Source organism: Giraffa tippelskirchi, chromosome 10, assembly GCF_054371585.1.
Source record: "Giraffa tippelskirchi isolate mGirTip1 chromosome 10, T2T-mGirTip1v1.2.pri, whole genome shotgun sequence".
NCBI classification, from domain to species: Eukaryota; Metazoa; Chordata; class Mammalia; order Artiodactyla; family Giraffidae; genus Giraffa; species Giraffa tippelskirchi.
In genome coordinates this window covers 29,163,518-29,182,866 of record NC_137284.1, presented here as the reverse complement: position 1 = coordinate 29,182,866, position 19,349 = coordinate 29,163,518, and the positions used below count along the sequence as shown (strand labels likewise).

At 40.8% G+C, this 19,349-nt stretch overlaps 1 protein-coding gene across 27 annotated transcripts in view; it reads left to right on the top strand.

The window, feature by feature from the left end:
• Positions 1 to 19,349, top strand: part of PAK1 (p21 (RAC1) activated kinase 1) — a 276,797-nt gene that overhangs the window by 108,908 nt on the left and 148,540 nt on the right. For 6 of the 27 annotated variants that reach the window (XR_014067788.1, XM_081537515.1, XM_081537530.1 and 3 more), the window contains exons 1-2: positions 1,135 to 1,167; positions 4,942 to 5,002. The exons of 5 other annotated variants lie outside the window; for them this stretch is intronic. The gene's annotated coding sequence lies outside the window, so the exon portion shown is untranslated. Of the gene's footprint in view, positions 1 to 514; positions 669 to 1,134; positions 1,303 to 4,941; positions 5,003 to 19,349 lie in introns of those variants that run through there. 16 more of the 27 variants (XM_081537533.1, XM_081537531.1, XM_081537512.1 and 13 more) reach the window with 5 other exon arrangements.

Below are 19,349 nucleotides of genomic sequence, written 5' to 3'. Positions count from 1 at the left end.
AGGTTTGCGTTGAATGTAGCCTCCTTCATAGGGAAAAACTAGGAAAAGAAGCCCATTCTTTTTCTGTCAGTAACAACAATTGAAACCTCCATTACCATTTCTTTGCCTCCTTTCGACCGAGCCCCCCCCCCCCCAATCCTGTATCATAAACGTCTGGCTCTGAGGTCATAGGAGATGGGGTAGTTTCCAAATTCAGCGCTTGGCACCGAGCTATTGGATGCGGAGAGGACCATAAGACTAGGGGGTGAGCCGTATTCTTCGACCATAACTATAACATCAACAACCCTGAAACCTTCCCAAAGCATTCCGCCTCAAAGGAGCCCGAAGCAGTAGACCTTGCGCGGTCAGAGGAGAGATGCGAGCGCAATGACGTCACGTGGCAGCCTGCCTTCCCCAGTCTCTGGCGTCATGCGCCGATGACGTCACTCCAGGAGCTGGCCCTCCCCCGCCCCCACGCCTGGGTTGGCCTCGCTCACGTGGGTCCGTCCTGCCCTCCCCGCCCCCTCCCACCTGCGGGAGGTGGGGCGGGCCGGGGTTCCGAAGGCGCCTGTGCCTCACGGGGGAAGGGCGGGGGCCGGTGGGCGAGGCGGTCTGCCCGGCCAGCGGCGTACAATAGCTCGGCTGAGGTGGGGGAGGCGGCTCAGCGGCCGCTGCAGCTGGAGTCCAAGGTGTGGGCAGCACCGCAGACGGCCCCTCACGGTTTCGCCCCCACACCCGCTTCTCCCTCTGCTCGTCTGTAGCGCCTTCCTCACTGACTCTGCCCCAGACGCTTTTTTCCCTCAGACTTTTACCCCCTCTTTCACGGAGCCCCGCGCTCTCGAGAGCCCCTCAAAGAACTCTCTGTCTCTCCACCTCCTCCCCCAGAGGCCACCCGAGCTCCTCACATCTCCGAGCAAGCGCCCCCGCCTCAGCCGCGTCGCCTAGGTCCCTCCGCCTCCCCGACTCCAGCCACGGTCGCTGACCCTCGCCCCCCCATCGTCGCCCTGTCCTGAGGGGACTCCCCGGCACGAGCGGGTGGGGAGGCGGCCAGCGAGCGGCGGCGGCGGCGGCGGGCGGGAGAAAGTGAAGCGGCCCCTTGCGCACACTCTAGCGCTCACTCCGCGGCTCGGCCGCGGCCACCGGGGTGGAGAAGGAGGAGGAGCCGAGTCGAGCCGAACAGCGCGGACGGTGAGAGCCGGCCTCCCGCCCGGTACCCCTGGCGTCGCGGGCTGCGGGGCTGCGGCGCCGGGATGGGGGAGGCGCGGGGTGGGGGTTCCGGGACCCATTCATTCCCCGCCGCGGCCGGGCGGATGCGGGCGCCAGGTGAGGGAAGGCGGAGGCGTCTCTTGCGAGGCTGGCCGTTTCTGTCGGGCCAACAAAGGCCCCCTGTGTAGTTACCCGCGCGGCCACGGGTCTCTGGCGCCTGGAGACCCGAGAGACCCAGGGGAAGTCAGCGGAGGGGAGACCTCGCAGGTCCGGCTCCGGGAGCGACTGCCTCCTGAACTTTGTGGTCCTCGGATCCTAACTCTGGACCGCGTAGGGGGACCTAGCAAGGCGGCGACAGGTTCATTGTGCACGAGAAAAGTCACCTTTGTCCTGGCCGTGGGGATCACTCCTTGAAAAATACGAGTGGACAGTGCTTGACTTATGCCGCCCCTCCCCCACCCCGGGAATACTCTTAACCTGTGGCGTTAAAACACGGGGAGACGAGATTTGGAGTTATTTTATGTTTCTTATTCCACTTCAAAAGACGTGATTATTATAGCCTTTACTGTCTTGAATATTTTCACAGCAAACATTGCTGGGAGTGTTTTGGAAGAATACTTGAGAAGTTTTGGGTGTTGAGAGCAAAGTGGTTTTTGTTTGTTTTACCCTTTGGATAACTGTCTTAAACTTTTCCCCCCAGGACTGTGAAAGGTGATGAGAAGGGTTAGTAGTATGGTTACCAATAAAAATTTGAATTCACTAGTCTAGCCTTTAAGAGTTGATCCTAGAAATATCTTTAATCTTGCCTACTGTGTCTTTGTGCCCTGTCTAAACTTTGTCAGGGGAAAAGAGGAGTCGACAGTACACAAATATCTCATTAGTCTTACCTTATGACTTCTCCTACTTCCTGTGTGACCTTGAGCAAGTCACTTCCAGTTTTAAAGGTCCAGGAGTTTGCTTGTTTGCTTTTGTGCTACTTAGTTTTCAAGACTTTACTGAAGTACCACCCCCCCACCCCCTCAAGCCTCCCTTGAAGTCTTTGCTGGCACCCACCCCCATAACTCCTTTCAGGCAAAACTTTCTCATTGAGTCCCTCAGAGGCTTGGTAAGATTTGTACTACAGCGCTTGTTAACATTTTGTTGTTATTGTTCCTATTTGGAAAATCCTGAATCAGGTGCATATGAAATCCACCTCACCTTAACTAGAAACTCTACTTCTCAAAAAAGAGAGGGTGAAATGTATGGAGAGAGTAACATGGAAATTTACGATACCATGTGTATTGTAACTGAACAGGGGAAACTGGAACAGGGAACTGAAACAGGGGCTCTGTGACAATCTAGAAGGATGGGATGGGGAGGGAGATGGAGGGAGGTCCAGAAGGGAGGGGACATGGGTGTACCTATGGCTGATTCTTGTTGATGTGTGACAGAAAACCACAAAATTCTGTAAAGCAGTTATGCTTCAATTAAAATAAAGTGGCAAAAAAAAAGGATTTTTGAATGATAGAACATGAAACATTCCATGAAGCTTATCCAGTTAGCTCATGGGTCTGTCTGGTAAATTTGCTTATTCAGTCATTCATTTACCCAACATTACTGCAGTCTGGAGAGCTACTGTGTTTCAGGTCTCCTGCTAGGGCTATGGGGATTCAGAATCTATTAAGACATTCCCTGTCTGTCAAAGAGCTCAAAGTCTAGTGGGTGAGGTAGGCTTGTAAACAATGAAGGCCTTCCCTAGTTTCTACTCCAGCTATGCAGGGAGTAGTGTGCAATAATTGAGGCTGCTGGACCTGTTTTACAAGTCTTGTCCTGGTCAAAGTGAGTCCTGCAAAGAAGGTAGTGACCTGCCTCTCTTCTGTGAGATAGCACTTGACAAAGAGCTTTTTTGAATGTATACTCAATTCAGTATACATTTACTAAGCACATGGTATGAGGCCCTGTGCTAAATTTGGAGGAAGGACTGCTTTCCAAAAGGTGATTGTTGTTCGGTCACTAAATGTGTCTGACTCTTTGCAACCCCCATGGACTGCAGCATGCTAGGCTAGGCTCCTCTGTTCTCTACTGTCTCCCGGAGTTTGCTCAAATTCATATCCATTGAGTCGTGATGCTATCTAGCCATTTCATCCTCTGCGGTCCCCTTCTCCTTTTGCCTTCAGTTTTTCTCAGCATCAAGGTCTTTTCCAGTGAGTTGGCTCTTCAGGTAGCCCAAGTATTTCTAAAAGGAAGGCACTGTATATCCAGAGAGATCTTTGTAAAACAAAACTCAATCATCTGTCCCCACTCCTGAATAGTCATTGCCTAAATATAAAATTTTAAACTTTTTGACATGAATAAGAAGCTCTCAGAGGTTAGAGTACTGCCTGCCTTTGTAGCTTCACTTTCTACAACTTCCTTGCCACTCTCTTCTCATCTCTGCTTTTGCATGTGTTATTCTTTCTGCCTAAAATACCATCCTGCACCTGCCTATGGAGAAGCACTTGTTTTACTTCTGGGAGAGAAATCAAAGTGTCAGTCACTCAGTTGTGTCTGACTCTTTGTGACCCCATGAACTGTAGCCCATTAGGCTGCTCTGTCCATGGAATTCTTCAGGCAATAATTCTGAAGTGGATAGCTATTCCCTTCTCCAAGGGATCTTCCAAGACCCAGGGATCCAACCCAGGTCTTCCTGAATTGCAGGCAGATTCTTTACCATCTGAGCCACCGGGGAAGCCCTTTCTGGGAAGCAGTCCCTTAGTTTTTCCTCCTATTGCCTCCATATAATGAGTTGCTTTTCCACTCTCGGGCTTATGTACAGACCATTCTTATAGATCTCTATAGTGCTTTGTTGCAAATTTTTTTGACTTTATCACACTGTTGCAAATATTAACCTGTGCATTTTTTGAGGGCAAGATCTCTTTAGTCTTAGTGCCTTGCAAAATTTCTGGCACTGAATAAGTGTTTGAAATGAATGTATGAGTGAAGAAAGCAAATCAAGGCCCTTGAGTGTGAGATTACCTAATTCTTTGGGTTAGAATAATTTTAGCTCCAAGTGTAGTCCCTGCACCAGGATCATCAATAGAATCTGAGAATTTGTTGGACTTGCAAATTATTTGTCCCATTGCAGGTGTACAGATGAAAAACTCTAGGGTTGGGGATCTCAGATATTTGCTTTAACAATCCGCCAGGTGATTCTGATACTTGCTAAAGTTTGAGAATCACTGGGTTAAAAGATCTGCCTTTGATAATACCATTACCTTGCCACCTCCCTCCCTCCTTCCTTTCTCCCTGCCTCCTTTTTCTTCCCTAGCACAAAGTGCCTGACATTCTGTTCCATTTCCTTCCATTCTGTTCCATTCTATCCCATCTGTTCCATTCTGTTCAGTTTCATTCCATTCCATCCTATTCTATTCCATTCCATTTAATATCCTCTGTTTTTCTCACTTAATTGAAAGCTTCCTGAAAGCAGAGAATTTTATTTACTTCTGTAATCCCAGGGGCTGAAATAGTGACTGCGTATAGCAGGCACTCAAATATTTGTTGAATGAATAATATAACAATGATTTAACTCTGTTTACTGCCAACTGCTACATTGGGCTTTATTCAAGAATAGTTTTCAGTAGGAAGAGGAACCTCAGTCCAGTATGCAAATCCAAACGGATTCCAACATTTTGGGGGATTTATTTTATCAATAGACTGAGCTTTTTCCCCCCCTTTTACTTCTGTCTTTCTCCACCAGAATCTGCATGATTTTTTCTTCTTTTGTTCTTTTTTTCTCAGGATCTGAAAACTGCAGCTGAAATATCCTGGGCCAGGATTGCACTTAGTTTTGCAAGTTTAAGTAAGCACCCTAACTTTTGAACTTTTTAACTTGAAACTGTCTCTTCCGGATCTCCTGTGGTTTTTGTCATCTCTAGTGATAACTTAAAGCCATACAAGGACCTGTTTGACTCCACACAAAGGTTTCTCTTCCTTGTGAAGCTCTTTAAGTGTTTTGTTTCTTTCACTTTCTTATTAGCCCTAAGATACTATATCCAGTTTTCTCTTTTTCTAACTTCCTTCTGGGAGATTGGCTTCATTTATTTATTCTTTATTTATAAACACTTGTTGAGTCTTTCTCTACCTTGTGCTGGGTCTCATGCTGGGACAGATATACATAGGATGTGGTTCAAGTCCTTAAGGAATTAAAGATATTACAACACTATATAATAAGTATGGAAATGAAGTAATTAAATGAAGGGATAAAGTGATGTATACTCATAAAGATGGGAGAAAGCTGTTTTTCTAAATTTAAGTTGATCAAACAAGCATCATTTTGATAAGCAGACCTTAAACATCTTTTAGTTAAGAGGTTGGTGGCTTTATTAGGGAAAACTAAAGCAAAAATTGAGGTAGAATCAGCAGTTGCTAATTTGAGATACTTCTCAATTCTATTGTTGCTGGTTTTAATGAATTTTCCTTCCCCCTTTTTTATTTTTCTAAATCATGACTAGGAAGTATGGGAAAAAAACTTTTTTTTTTTAATAGTAAAGAGAAAAGTTTAAGTTTATCAAAAAGATTATGCTGTTTCATTTTAATTCCTAAGGACTTCAGTTCAGTTGCTCAGTCGTGTCCGACTCTGCGACCCCATGAACCACAGTACGCCAGGCCTCCTTGTCCATCACCAACTGCCGGAGTCTGCCCAAATCCATGTCTATTGAGTCGGTGATGCCATCCAACAATCTCATCTTCTGTCGTCCCCTTCTCCTCCTGCCCCTAATCCTTCCCAGCATCAGGGTCTTTCCCAGTGAGTCAGTTCTTCGCATCAGGTGGCCAAAGGATTGGAGTTCAGCTTCAACATCAGTCCTTCCAATGAACACCCAGAACTGAGCTCCTTTAGGATGGACTGGTTGGCTCTCCTTCCAGTCCAAGGGACTCTCAAGAGTCTTCTCCAACACCATAGTTCAAAAGCATCAATTCTTCTGCGCTCAGCTTTCTTTATAGTCCAACTCTCACATCCATACATGACCACTGGAAAAACCATAGTCTTGACTAGATGGACTAATGTTATTATTTTGGGTGGATGGTTAATGAAACCCAGAGAAAGTCAGAAGACCTTAATTTAGTCTCGATATTACTGCATGACTTTATGGAAATTATTTTATCTCTGTGCCTTTGGTTCTAACTGTAAAATCAGGATAGTAACAGTTGCTATCACTAGCTTACAGGTTTATGAAGCAACTAAAAAAATATTGAATATAAAAACACTTTTGAAAAGTATAATTTGTTAGCTAGTTGTTAGGTTGTGGTAAACTTATTAACAGCAGTTTACATTATTGAACAACTAGCAGGGGTCCCCAACCCAGGGGTCCACATCTGGGATCTAATGTCTGATGATCTGAGGTGGAGCTGAGGTAATAATAATAGAAATAGAGTCCACAATAAATGTAATGCACTTGAATCATCCTGAACACCCTCCTTCTGTGGAAAAATTATCTTCAATGAAACCAGTCCTTGGTGCCAAAAAAGGTTGCGGACCACACTGTACCAGATACCATGCGAGATATTTTTTCCGGTCTTCAAAATGAACCTGTTAGATGATTGCTAGTATCTCCATTTCATCGATAAAGAGGCTAGGTTTAGACTGGTGAAGGGATCTTGTTCAAGGTTTTGCTGAGAGTGACAGACCTCAGTTCCAGTCCATATCCATCAGATAGAAGCAATTATGTGTCGTGTTCGTTATTCCAGCTGCTTTAATTTTTTCTGTATGGCAGATTTTAGGGATGTTTTGTAAGCTTATTGCGGTGAAAGTTAAAATTTTTTTTCATGTAGCCTGCTTTCTTTGTGCATAGAAAGACTGGTGAAGAAAGATTTACATGCATTTATGTTTATCATGATTAGGGAAAAAAATAACAACATCCTTCTCTCGTGCTTTTTATTCAACTTCACAACAGCCATCTATGAGACAGATATTTCTGTTTTATGAGTTAGTATCATAGAGAGATTGTCTTACTCAAAGGCATATCATTAGGAAATGACTAAATATTGATTTAAAACTATATTTTAAAAATCTAAATGTGTTACTTTATTTTTGCTACTATATCATAAACTCTGTGAGGCTTAACTTTGGGGCACTAGAAATGTCCTTTTCAGTTGCTCTCTAAACTCTCTAACGTCTTCTCACTAAAAAAATCCTGACTGAAGTCCATGGTTAGAACCACAAAAAAAATAACTGCTGATAAAACTCTGATAAAACTCTGCCATATGGTCATGATATTGCAGACTTATAGGATAACACTTTTTCATTGAAGTTGAGAGATCAGACTTTATCTGTATTCTGAGTCACTTGTGCCTGAATATTTGTTTTTCCTTTGCCAATGTAAATTTATTAACATAGTGCAATACATTTTTCTGCTTTAGTGTAAAGCTTTATCTTTTATAAATAACTTCCTCCACTCTCTCATCTAGTCTTTGAGATGGGAAAAATCTGTGTGTCAGGATCCTCTAGATTATCCCCTCTCTAGGAGTAGTGTAGTAATAAGTCAAAAAAGAACTAGAGTTTCATTGATCCTTCATAGATATGATTTTATTTGGTATTGATTAATTCTCTAAAATTGATCTAAGTCTTAATTTAAAAAACTCCATTATGTTTTGGCTCTTATTCATGGAGATGGTGTATGGTAATTTGCATGCAGCATTGGGAAATTCATTCTTGTTTATGGGGCTTTCTTCTTCCACTTTTCCACTTCCAGTCCTCTGCAATGTCCCTTTCCCTTTCACTTTGTGTAAGTACTGAGGCTGGCAAGTCATTCTTCTCCTTTATAGAATCTGCCTTTTGAATCTTTGGGGATGATAAATGACACTATATGTGTAGCCTCTACCTTTGTCTGCCTGCCTGTATCTTTGTGGTTTAGCTTTTCTCATTCTCTCTCTCTTTGATTTGCATAAAGGGATTGATGGCTTCCTCATCTTAACTCTTGTCTCATAGTACTTTGTGTAATATGGCAATATTATTTATAATTTTTCTAGGGAAGGAGATAGATGTAGAAAGAAAAGCACTATATTTGAAGTTAGGCAGAGACCTACTTGGCCACTTATTTAGGCCTCTATTTCTTCATTTGGAAAATAAAAATAATACCTAACTTACAGGGTTGTTGTGAAGATTAAATGAAAAACGTGAAAATGAATTGTAAGATGTTAAGTTATATAGATGTTAGGTACAATTGTTGTAATTTTATAACTACTATTTATGTCTGCTATGTATAGCAGTGGTTTTTAGTGCTATGTGCTTGAACTACTTGTGAAAAAAAAAATACAGTTGCCTGGACTGTATCTCAGGTCTACTTCAAAGTCTCCTGGAATCCTTATTCTTGAAAATTTATAGATGATTCTGATATGCAGCCAAGTTTGAAAAGTACTGCCTTATACTATTTTGTGTAAATGTCTTTTGTACTTATTATATGAAAAACTGTTTTAATTGGTCATCTGCTGCTGCTGCTAAGTCACTTCAGTCATGTCCGACTCTGTGCGACCCCATGGATGGCAGCCCACCAGGCTCCTCTGTTCACAGGATTCTCTAGGCAAGAATACTGGAGTGGGTTGACATTTCAATTGTCATCTAAAGTCCATTTATTTGCTAGACACATATTATGCATCAGGCATTGTCACGAACTCTGAAGAAACAGATTGTAACCTGGTGCCTACCTTTAAATTTACAGTTGAGAACCCAACATGTCTGTAGACAATTGTACTATATTGAGAAAAAAATGACACATGGATATGTATACTGGTGGTATGTGAAGACAGAGGAAAGGCATCTATTTCACCTGAAATAGGGATGGCTTGGCAAGCCTGCTCAATGGAAGTGGAACCTAAATTGGATTTTGAGAGATAAGCAGGGGTTAACCAAGACAGTGGGGGAGGGGTAGAAAGAGAAGGGAAAGGAGAACCTTCCTGAAAGATTGCAGTATGAAAACTAGAAGGCTTGAGAGCATAATTTGGGGAACCCTGAGTAATGTAGTACACTTAGAGGATGGGGTGCGAAGTGGGGAGTGGTAAGAAAGGATAGGAAGGCAAGGCCCAGGTGATTAACAGCCTTTTGGATAGTGTACAAAGTACTTTCACTAATGTTATCTCACTTTATTCTTTCAACAGCTCCCTGGGTTAGCTTAGACAGGTATTATTTCATGTCCATTTTATAGAAGTGAAAACAGAGGTTAATTGAAATACCTGAGGCTGTACAGCACAGCTGTGGTTTGAGGACTGGTCCTTCTGACTCGAGCGCATGCTTTTTCCAATACAGTATAGCTGTCTTCTACTTTTATGGGAGATCAGGTGAGCTCCGTAGATAAATGCATAGCAATTTGTAAGCTGTAAAGTGCTTGACTCATGTTGGCTATTAGTTGGGAGTTTGGACTAAGTGACCTATTAAAGTGCTTTTAGCTCTTAAGATTCTGTGGGCATTTTATGGGATTTTCCTTTATCATTTAAAAAGATATATATATTTTTTCCACCAGGAGTTGGTAGCCAGGGTCCAGCAAGCTAAAATAGTATCAGATAGTTACTCTTCTCGGAGAAGGCAATGGCACCCCACTCCAGTACTCTTTCCTGGAAAATCCCATGGACGGAGGAGCCTAGTAGGCTACAGTCCATGGGGTCGCTAAGAGTTGGACACGACTGAGCAACTTCACTTTCACTTTTCCCTTTCATGCACTGGAGAAGGCAATGGCAACCCACTCCAGTATTCTTGCCTGGAGAATCCCAGGGACGGCAAAGCCTGGTGGGCTGCCGTCTATGGGGTCGCACAGAGTCGGACACAACTGAAGCGACTTAGCAGCAGCAACAGCAGTTACTCTTCCAATTTGTCTTTACTCAGATCCCTTTGTTTTTAAAATACATTTATGTTTCTTTTATTATGAAAGTAATACATGATTCTTGCAGAAAATATGGAGAATACAGAAGAATAAAAGGTAAAACAAAGACAACAGCAAATGTCAGAGTTTTATTGTACAAAGATAACCAATAATAGGTAGCATTTCATCTACTCCCTTCTGATCTTTTTAAAAAGTGAGTTTGGGATGGTGAACTCCCTGTTTCTCAGCCACCTTCTACCCCCAATCTCATTGTATATTGAGGATAAATGACATCAGGAACAAATTATCACCCTCAGCCTTGTTATAACTGACCTTTTACTGGGGATAGTGCTAAGTACTTTACATTTGATTTTTCATTTACTCCTCAGAATAATCCTATAAGAGTGATACTGTTCTATACTCCTTTTACAGATGAGGAAATTTAGAAGCAGAGAGATCAAGTTGGGATTTGAAGACCTGTTTATAATTATTACTGTGTAACTATGGCAAGTCACTTAACCACCCTGAGCCTCAGTTTTCCTTAGCTGTGATATAGATGTATTAAATTTGATGTCAGCTTCTTAGTTCAAATATTTTATGACTAGTGTGTTTTTTTTTTTTTAATTTTGTTTATTGTTTGTTTTTACCTTCTCTCCTCCTCTTCCCTGGCCTCACTTTTACTACTTAGTAAAATAGTCCCTGATCCCCATAGTCTATCAGTAATAGTGTTTCACTGTGGAAACAATTCTTCATGGGCTAGCAGAGCAGAATTTTAATTTCCAGGCTGTGGCATGGGTAGAAAGGGGCTTGGTATAGTTGGGAGGACTCTTAGTTCCCCTATAACTTTTTGAAGAATTATTATTTTATAACAAATTCTTATATTTAAAATTATTTTCCCATCTGGAGTTATCTGGCCAGTCCAGATTCTGAGATTTTTATTTGGTATCTGGGTAGATTTTGCTTGGTCAGTTCAAGAAGTTATCTATATGTAATCTGCAAAGTAACTGAAAACAAAACAAGAAAGTGGATGAGCTAAGAGTAAAATTTCGTTATGATAGACTTTTGAAAGTCCAAGTTTACTAAGTGGCCTAGAGACAATTAGTATATATTTAGGTTTGTGCGTGTGTGCTTAGTTGCTCAGTCGTGTCCAACTCTGCAACCCCATGGACTGTAGCCTGCTAGGCTCCTCTGTCCATGGAATTTTCCAGGCAAGAATACTTGAGTGGGTTGCCATTTCCTACTCCAAGGGATCTTCCCAACCCAGGGATCGAAGCCGTGTCTCCTGTGTTTCCTGCATTGGCAGGAGGATTCTTTACCACTGAACTACCTGGGAAGCATTCATACTCTTACATGTTACTCTGTGGCATTATTTGATTAATATATGTCTACTAGACCCTACTCTCCAGAGAATCATTTTTCTGAAGAGAAAGAATTCTAACATAGTGCCTATTTCCTTAAAATAAAAAAATCTCTCTTTTTTTTTTTTTTGCTGTCTGTTGTAGACGTAGTTCCTAATATATAGTAGCTATTCTGTAAATGTTTTTGACTGAATGAGTAAGAGTGGAGCCAGCATTCAAACTGAGGTGCATATGACTTCTTTATTCAAGTTTAGCAAATATGCAAGAATCCTTTCATTGTCTGGTGTTGGGAGAGGCCAGGAGAGAGGAAACCTCACTATGTTAAATATTTAGCCGCCCAGTACAAACACCTCTGACCTGAGTCAAAGTTGAACGTATGCCTTGATGCTCGGTAAGGATGTGGAAAATTCTTAAGGGGATCTCCAGCTACTTTGCCATTCTGGGTCTTTCTTCGTTTTATTTGAGTTAAGGAATTATGTTACTGAAAAATGGTATTGGATTATTTTTTAATGTTATCCCAGGCAGTGGTTTTGTATCAGTTTCTTTATAGTGCCAAGTAATTCTAATAATTTTAACATATACATTACTTTCATCAATTAAAAATAACAGAGCTCTGTTTAACCAACTTTTGTAACACTGTTAATAAATTTAAAATTCAGATACAATTCCATCAGTCAAATAAATGAACTCTTTTGTTTTCTTTTTTCTTGTATGTAAACATACTTACTTACATAATTATAATCACAATATAGGCAGGCCTACATTTGTTGTTTGCCTTTTTTTCTTGACTTACAGTAAACATTTCCCCCATGTTACTCCTTAGTATCCATTATAAAATTTAAGATGATATTCTATAATTTGCCTAAAACCATTGTGTTGGTCAGTGTTCTACCAGAGAAACAGAACTAGTAGAATTCCTTAGCATGGAAACCCCAGTTCTGCTCTTAAGGCCTTTCAATTGATTGGGTGAAGCCCACCCAGATTATGAAGAATAATCTCCTTTATTTAAAGTCAGCTGAATGTAGATGTTTACTATATCTATAAAATACCTATAAAATACTTTATAGCAGCACCTAGATTAGTGTTTAATTGAATTACTGGATACTGTAGGCTAATTAAGTTGACACATAAAACTAACCATCACAATCATTTAAGTTTTTTTCCTTGTTATAAATTACACTAATTTTATTGATAACATTACATATAGCTTTCTACTTTCAGAGTTTATTTCTTTAGAATAAATTCTGATCAGTGGAATTGCTGAATCAGTGATATGTATACCTAATAGGCTCTTGATAGGATTTAATATTTGGAAACTGAAAATACCACCACAGTTTTTCTTTTATTGATTTCTTCAGGAGTTGGTCTGTTCAACTGACTTACTTCCCATTTCCAAAAGCCTATTTCCCCCCACCCCACCAGCGGCCGTGTTTTCTAAATCTGGAAATAGCCACTTTTCTTCAGGGTTATCTTCAGTTCTCCCTTCAGTCTCTACCTGTCACTTTCTTTTTGTGCTTTCACTTCTCCTCTCCTGCCCCCCCCAACTTTGTCTTATTTATCACAAAATAGAATAAATAAAAATAGAATAGATAAAATAGAAGCTTTATAGTCCTACTTCTGAATTTAAGAATCTACTGGGACTTGAACCTATTCCTTTCTTTATAATGAAGAAAGTGATTCCCTTACAAGGAAAGGCCTGATCCTTCATATGCTTTTAGATTCCTGGTATCATCCCCTGGTGTTCCTCAGTTTATTTTGTTGCCTTTTTCTACAATGTTGCAGTTCCTCAAGGGAGAGATCCTCTTCTCTTACACTGTACTCTCTTTCTACTTGATTTCATTCGTTGTCCTACCTTTGAATACTGTATATATGATCACAGCTTCCCTATTTTCCCAGATACCTTTAACTTAAACTTCTCTCATTAACTCTAGATCCTTATATTCAATTGCCTGCTTGATATTTCTAGTTTGGAGTCTTTTAACATGTCCTACTTAATATGCTCTAAACTACGTTCTTGGTCATTTTTCATAAACCTGATCCTCTTCCAGTTATCACTGTCTTACTAAGTGACATTTTTGCTTTTTGGTTGCTCACACCTGAAATTTAAGATTCATCTCTGACACCATCTTCTCTCTTTTCCTTCATATGGAAAACTGCACTCCCAACCTTGTTAATTTTACTTTCTGTATATCTCTTGAATTCATCTACCTCTCTCCATTTCTGTTGTCACCTCTCTAATCCAGACTACCATCATCTCTACCTTGGAGTATCTTTTAATTGAGTTCTGTGCTTGAAACCTGTAAAAGCTTTTTATTTTATTTAGGAAAAAATATATATATTTTTCTTTTTGGCCACATTGCGTTTCTTGTGGGATCTTAGTTTCCCAACCAGGGATTGAATCTGGGCCCTGATGAAAGCAGTGAAAGTGCCGAGTCTTAACCACTGGATCGCCAGGGAATTCCCACATATCAAATCTTAAACATGATTTTAAGGTTTTGAGTGACTTAGCCTTGTTTTTTGTTTCTCTAACTTCATCTTGTGCAACTCCCCACCTCAGTGGTTGTGATTCAGAGAGATTGGCATCCCCCTAAAGTTTGAGAAAGTCTCTCTTGCTTCAGGGCCTTCACACCTGTTCTCCCCTGGTATCCTCCCCATAACCGCTGTTTCTGGTTTCCTTCAGAAGTCTAGCTTCTTTCTCCCCCCTCTTTTTCTTCTTTAAGAAAATTGAGTATTTTCTTCTTTTTAAATATTGGGTATCTACTGTGAAGCAGGACCTATCTGATCTAAAGAAGATCGCCTTTATTATCCTCTTACTGTATTTTGTTTTTTTCTGTAATAGCTTTAATTTATTTGTTTATTTTTGGCTGTACTAGGTTTTCATTGCTGCATATGGGCTTTCTCTGTGCCGAGTGGGGGCTACTCTCTGGTTGCAATGTTTGAGCTTCTCATTGCAGTAGTTTCTCTTGTTGCAGAGCACAGGTTCTAGGGTATACAGGCTTCAGTAGCTGTGGCCCAGGGGCTTAGTTGCCCTGTGGTGTGTGGAATCTTGCAGCACCAGGAATCGAACCAGTGTCCCCTGCTGTGGCAGGCAAATTCTTAACCAGTGGACTACCAGAGAAGCTCCTGTAATGGCTTTTATAATGACCTGTAATTCTATCCTTACTGACTGTTTTTATGTCTAGCCTTTCAGCTCCGTGGGGTCAAAGATCATATCTCTTTTGTTCATCTTTGTTCCCCATCACCTTAGTGTGGTGCCAGAATGTAGTGAGTGTTGTAATATTTGCTGAATGAATGAGTTCACATTATCAAGGATTATCAAGCCTTGTCAGTTTTATCTCTGAAGTTTTTTTCCAAATTTGTTTTTATCTTTCTATCCTCTGTGCTCTGGTTTAGACCATAATTATCTTTTCTCTAGGTTTTTAATTAGCTCTTAACTAGTGTCCTGGCCACCATTCTTTCTGTCCTCTTATTCATCCATTAGTCTGTCTGGAATAATTTTCCTGATCCTGTTACTATCATTCTCAAAACCCATCAGTGTGTCCCCATGGCTGGTGGAATAATATGCTAATTAGTTTGTTACTCATGGAACTTGACAATATGACCACATCTACTTCTTCAGCCTCATCTCACTTGACCCTAATCCATCCCTAAAAAGACTGAATTTTATTCACTTTCATATATCACTTTGTTCCTTCAGCCTGGAATTCCTTTTTCGTTTATGCTATTAAAGCTCTTTGCCCTTTGAGATTCAACTGAGCTGCCATTTTTTCCCTGTGTTTCAGCCCTCATATACCCATTCATGACTGTAAATTCCTTGATGGTATGCTACAGACTGAATGTTTATGTCTCCCCCAAATTCCTATGTTAAATCCAAATACCAAATGTGGTGATATTTGGAGGTGGGACCTTTAAGAGGGGTTGAGGTCACAAGGACACAATAGGATTAGTGTCCTTATTCTCCCCTTCTGCTGTTTGAGAGAGAACGACTATGATTCAGGTAAAGAGTTCTCACCAAACACTGAATCTTCTGGTCCTTTGATTTTGAACTTCTCAGTCTCCAGAACTGTGAGAAATAAATTTCTATTGCTGTAAACCACATAGTTTTATGACCCCATGGTCATAAGATGAGTCCTCCAGGCTCATCTGTCCATGGGATTTCCCGGGAAGAATACTGGAGTGGGTTGCCATTTCTTTCTCCAGGGCATCTTCTTGACCCAGGGGTCAAAGTTGGATCTTCTGCATTGCAGGTGGATTCTTTGCCACTGAGCCACCCATGGTATTTTGTTGTTGTTGTTCAGTCGCTTAGTTGTGTCCCAACTCTTTGCAACCCCATGAACTGCAGCATGCCAGGCTTCTCTGTCCTTCACTATCTCCTGGAGTTTGCTCAAACTCATGTCCATTGAGTCAGTGATGCCATCCAAACATCTTTCCCAGCATCAGGTATTCTGTTATAGCAGCCCATAAGGTCTAAGACAGGTAATAGTTTGTTTTGTTCCTTGCTGTATACTCAGTATCTTGAACAGTGTCTGGGATATAGTAGGCTCTCAATAAACTTCTCAATAAACTTACTGAATTTTTGAATAAAATAATTTATCCATTGTCAACAAATAATTATTAAGCTCTTTTGAATTTTCATAGCACTCTTTCCATCCTTTGGACTATAATTAGATGTATCGATGGTTATTTGTTATCGATGGCAACCAATCACTTATAAAATCAGTCCCCACTCAAACATCCCCTTCGTTGCTCACCCCTGGGCTTTGTTCTTCTCACCCTCTTTGTCAGTAGTTACATTTCTAATGGTAGGATAATTAACATCTAAGAATATGATTCAAGTATGTTCCAAAACGAAAGCTGAAATTTCTGCAAAAATTTGAGGAATTTCTGCAAAAAATGAGGAATTTTATAAATTTGAAATAAAGTTATACTGGAGAATGGCTTGAACCACACATTACCCACGTCATTGACAAATGAGAATTAGGTAAAGTTAGACCAGTTTAAAGTTGAAGGAAAAATGAGTGTGAATAAAGACATAATAGCAGACTCAGAGGAAAATTATTTGAGTAACAAAGGATTCAGAGAGACCCTTGGGAAAAATTGGTGAAGCTCTTGAATACTTTTACAAAATTGATCCTCTTGTCAGTGTGTTCTGAAAGCCAAATGTGAAATGACCAGTGATCTTTGGTTTAAGAATTACTTTGATGGTTATTACAGCTTAATTTTTGTTAAATTACAGGTTACAAAATTTTGTTTTATATTTATCTTGATAAAAGCCTCATCTACTTTTTATTTGTTTTTATTTACTAGGAAATTTTTGTCTTTCATCAGTTAACTTAATTGGCATTTTTAGGTATTAGCTATCCTCAGATAACAGGAATTCCTTTGTATGTTTTTGTCCCTATTGGGTTTAGTTCCCTGATGTTGGGGATTGTGCATTATATTCCTCTGGGGCCTAGCTCAGAGTCTGGTGTATAGGAGATACCTAATAAAGCAAAGTGTTAGGAAGAAGTGAACAATAATAGAAGAGATTTGGAAAAGTGCTTTGAAAAGATGCTGTTTGGGGAGGGGAACTAAGATCCCACAAGCCGCATGGTGTGGCTGAAGATGGGAAAAAAGGTACTGTTTGGTACTGAGTTTACATGGCAAGTAAGTGAATAGAGTTTGACTGCTGTGCTTTGTTATGTCCTAATGGAGAACCTCTCTTATTATTCCTTGCTAGCTCCTGCCTGGTGTGTACTTTAATATTCAGAGTCTGTTCTCTGCCTCAATAGCTCTTGTTCTCATTGTAATTCTTTCTGGAGATTGAGATGGAAATGAGGAAGGCTTTGGGCTGCTGCCTGGGCATCCACATTCATGAGAACTTAGAAATGCAGAGGGACCAAATGCCATGCCTGACCTAGATGGATCCAGGTCAGCCAATCATTGCTTTCCTGCCTTTCCCTTTGTTCTCTGGGCCTCCAGGCTTCTATCCTGCAGGAGGTTTATGCTACAGCTGTTTGTGCCAATTAATATGATGCTAATATACCCCTTAATGAAAGCATGGAAACACAGGGTCCCAGCTCGTGGCTAAAAACTATATCGTGTCAGCTTTCAAAGTACCTTTTCACTAGCAACAATTGGACTAGGCACCTAGAAACCTTTTGACATTGTTTTTGAAACCATAGAAACGGATGCTGAAAGTGACCCTTGCTTAGGGAATCTATTTCTTCATTTTATGGGATAAGGAAAAAGAAAACCTCAGAGATGGTCAATCTCATGCCACATTAACAGTTCCATGCCCCCTTTTTAACAAAGCTCTATCTCATGTAAAGATAATTTTGTCCTCTATATTGTGTAGCAGCTAAAAACCCTTGCTACTGACCTAACCGTGAATCCTGTGGCCCTACCGATTCCGGACTCTGTGATCTGGGCACAGTTACTTAACCTCTGTAGTTTTCATTTCCTTATCCTTAAAATGGTACTAACAGTAGTACCTGCTTCATAGGTTTGTTACCAGGATTACATGACATAATAATTGCAATGCACTTAGCAGATTCTGGCACTTAATAGTTGTTCCATAAATGCTGACTGTCATTATTATTGCAGAGTAGGGGAGTGAAAATGAGCCTAATGACCAGGGCTTTAATTTACAGCCCTGTCCTTGAAACCTTTGTTCCCAGTTCTCTTTCAGTTAGAATTTAAGCCTTATAAAAGCAAGGACCTTGTCTACTTGCTTCTCTGTATCCTCAAGTATCAAAAATAATTTTTAGCATATAGTAGATGCTTAGTAAATATTTGGTGAGTTAATAAATTCTTTTAGGAAAATTTTCTCTGAATATTTTTAGATATATTTTTTATATAGCTGTACACCTACTTTTAGATATTCCAGTGACTTGAGCCTTTTTTCTTTACAGTTTATGTGAATTTGCACTTGTCTTTTTAGTTTTTGTGTTGTGTCCTGGATCTTCTCAGATGTCTTTGTTTCCCTCTACACTATAAATCTTTAAGAATGGAACACTGTGATCTCTGCTTTGGGAATTAGCTCCTATAGCCCCTAATATTGGAGAAGGCAATGGAAAATTGCCTGGAAAATCCCACGGACGGAGGAGCCTGGTAGGCTGCAGTCCATGGGATCACGAAGAGTCGGACACGACTGAGCGAGCGACTTCACTTTCACTTTTCCCGTTCATGCACTGGAGAAGGAAATGGCAACCCACTCCGGTATTCTTGCCTGGAGAATCCCAGGGATGGCGGAGCCTGGTGGGCTGCCGTCTATGGGGTCGCACAGAGTCGGACACGACTGGAGCGACTTAGCAGCAGCAGCCCCTAATATAATAGTTTTTTGTGTATAGTTATTATGCTTTGTAATTACTGACAAGTGACTGTAAAAATCACTTGTATCCATATTAATTTTTAAGCAAACCTCAGTATCTGGGACAGCATCACTCCCAGCTCTAGCAAGTTGTGAATTTGTAGGGTCAGTCCTTGTTGGCAAGAGATACTTTATTGCCTTTGTGAAACACTGTCTCCTTCTCCTTGCCCCTCCTCGGCCAGATGTCATGCTGCTCTTTCTTCAGGGCTCAGTTTCCTCTGTCAAATCGGTTTTCGGTTTTCGTCCTTTCTTCTGTAGTTAATTCCTCATTATGTAAATCTCTTCATGGAGGAAGTGGGCAACTTTTGCAAATGGGATGATTGTGAAGGAGGACCTTCCACACTGAGGGAAGAGTTGATGCAAAGACAAGGAAGGAAAGAGTCAGTTATTATGGGAATATGATGGTAAATATTACATGTTATCTTTAGTGTAGGGCAGATTATTGGTCAGGTTCTTATTGGTGGGGTAATTAACAGAATCTACTCTAACAAGTTCAAGGAAAATGGATTTATTAATGGATACCAGAGAGATTAACGAGTCTTTGGGAGAATGGAAAAAATGAACCCAGGCTGAACTTTCAGGAATAAACTTTCTAAACTGCACCAGAGAACAAAGCTCTCAAGGATGCTACTGTCTTTGCAGCTTTAG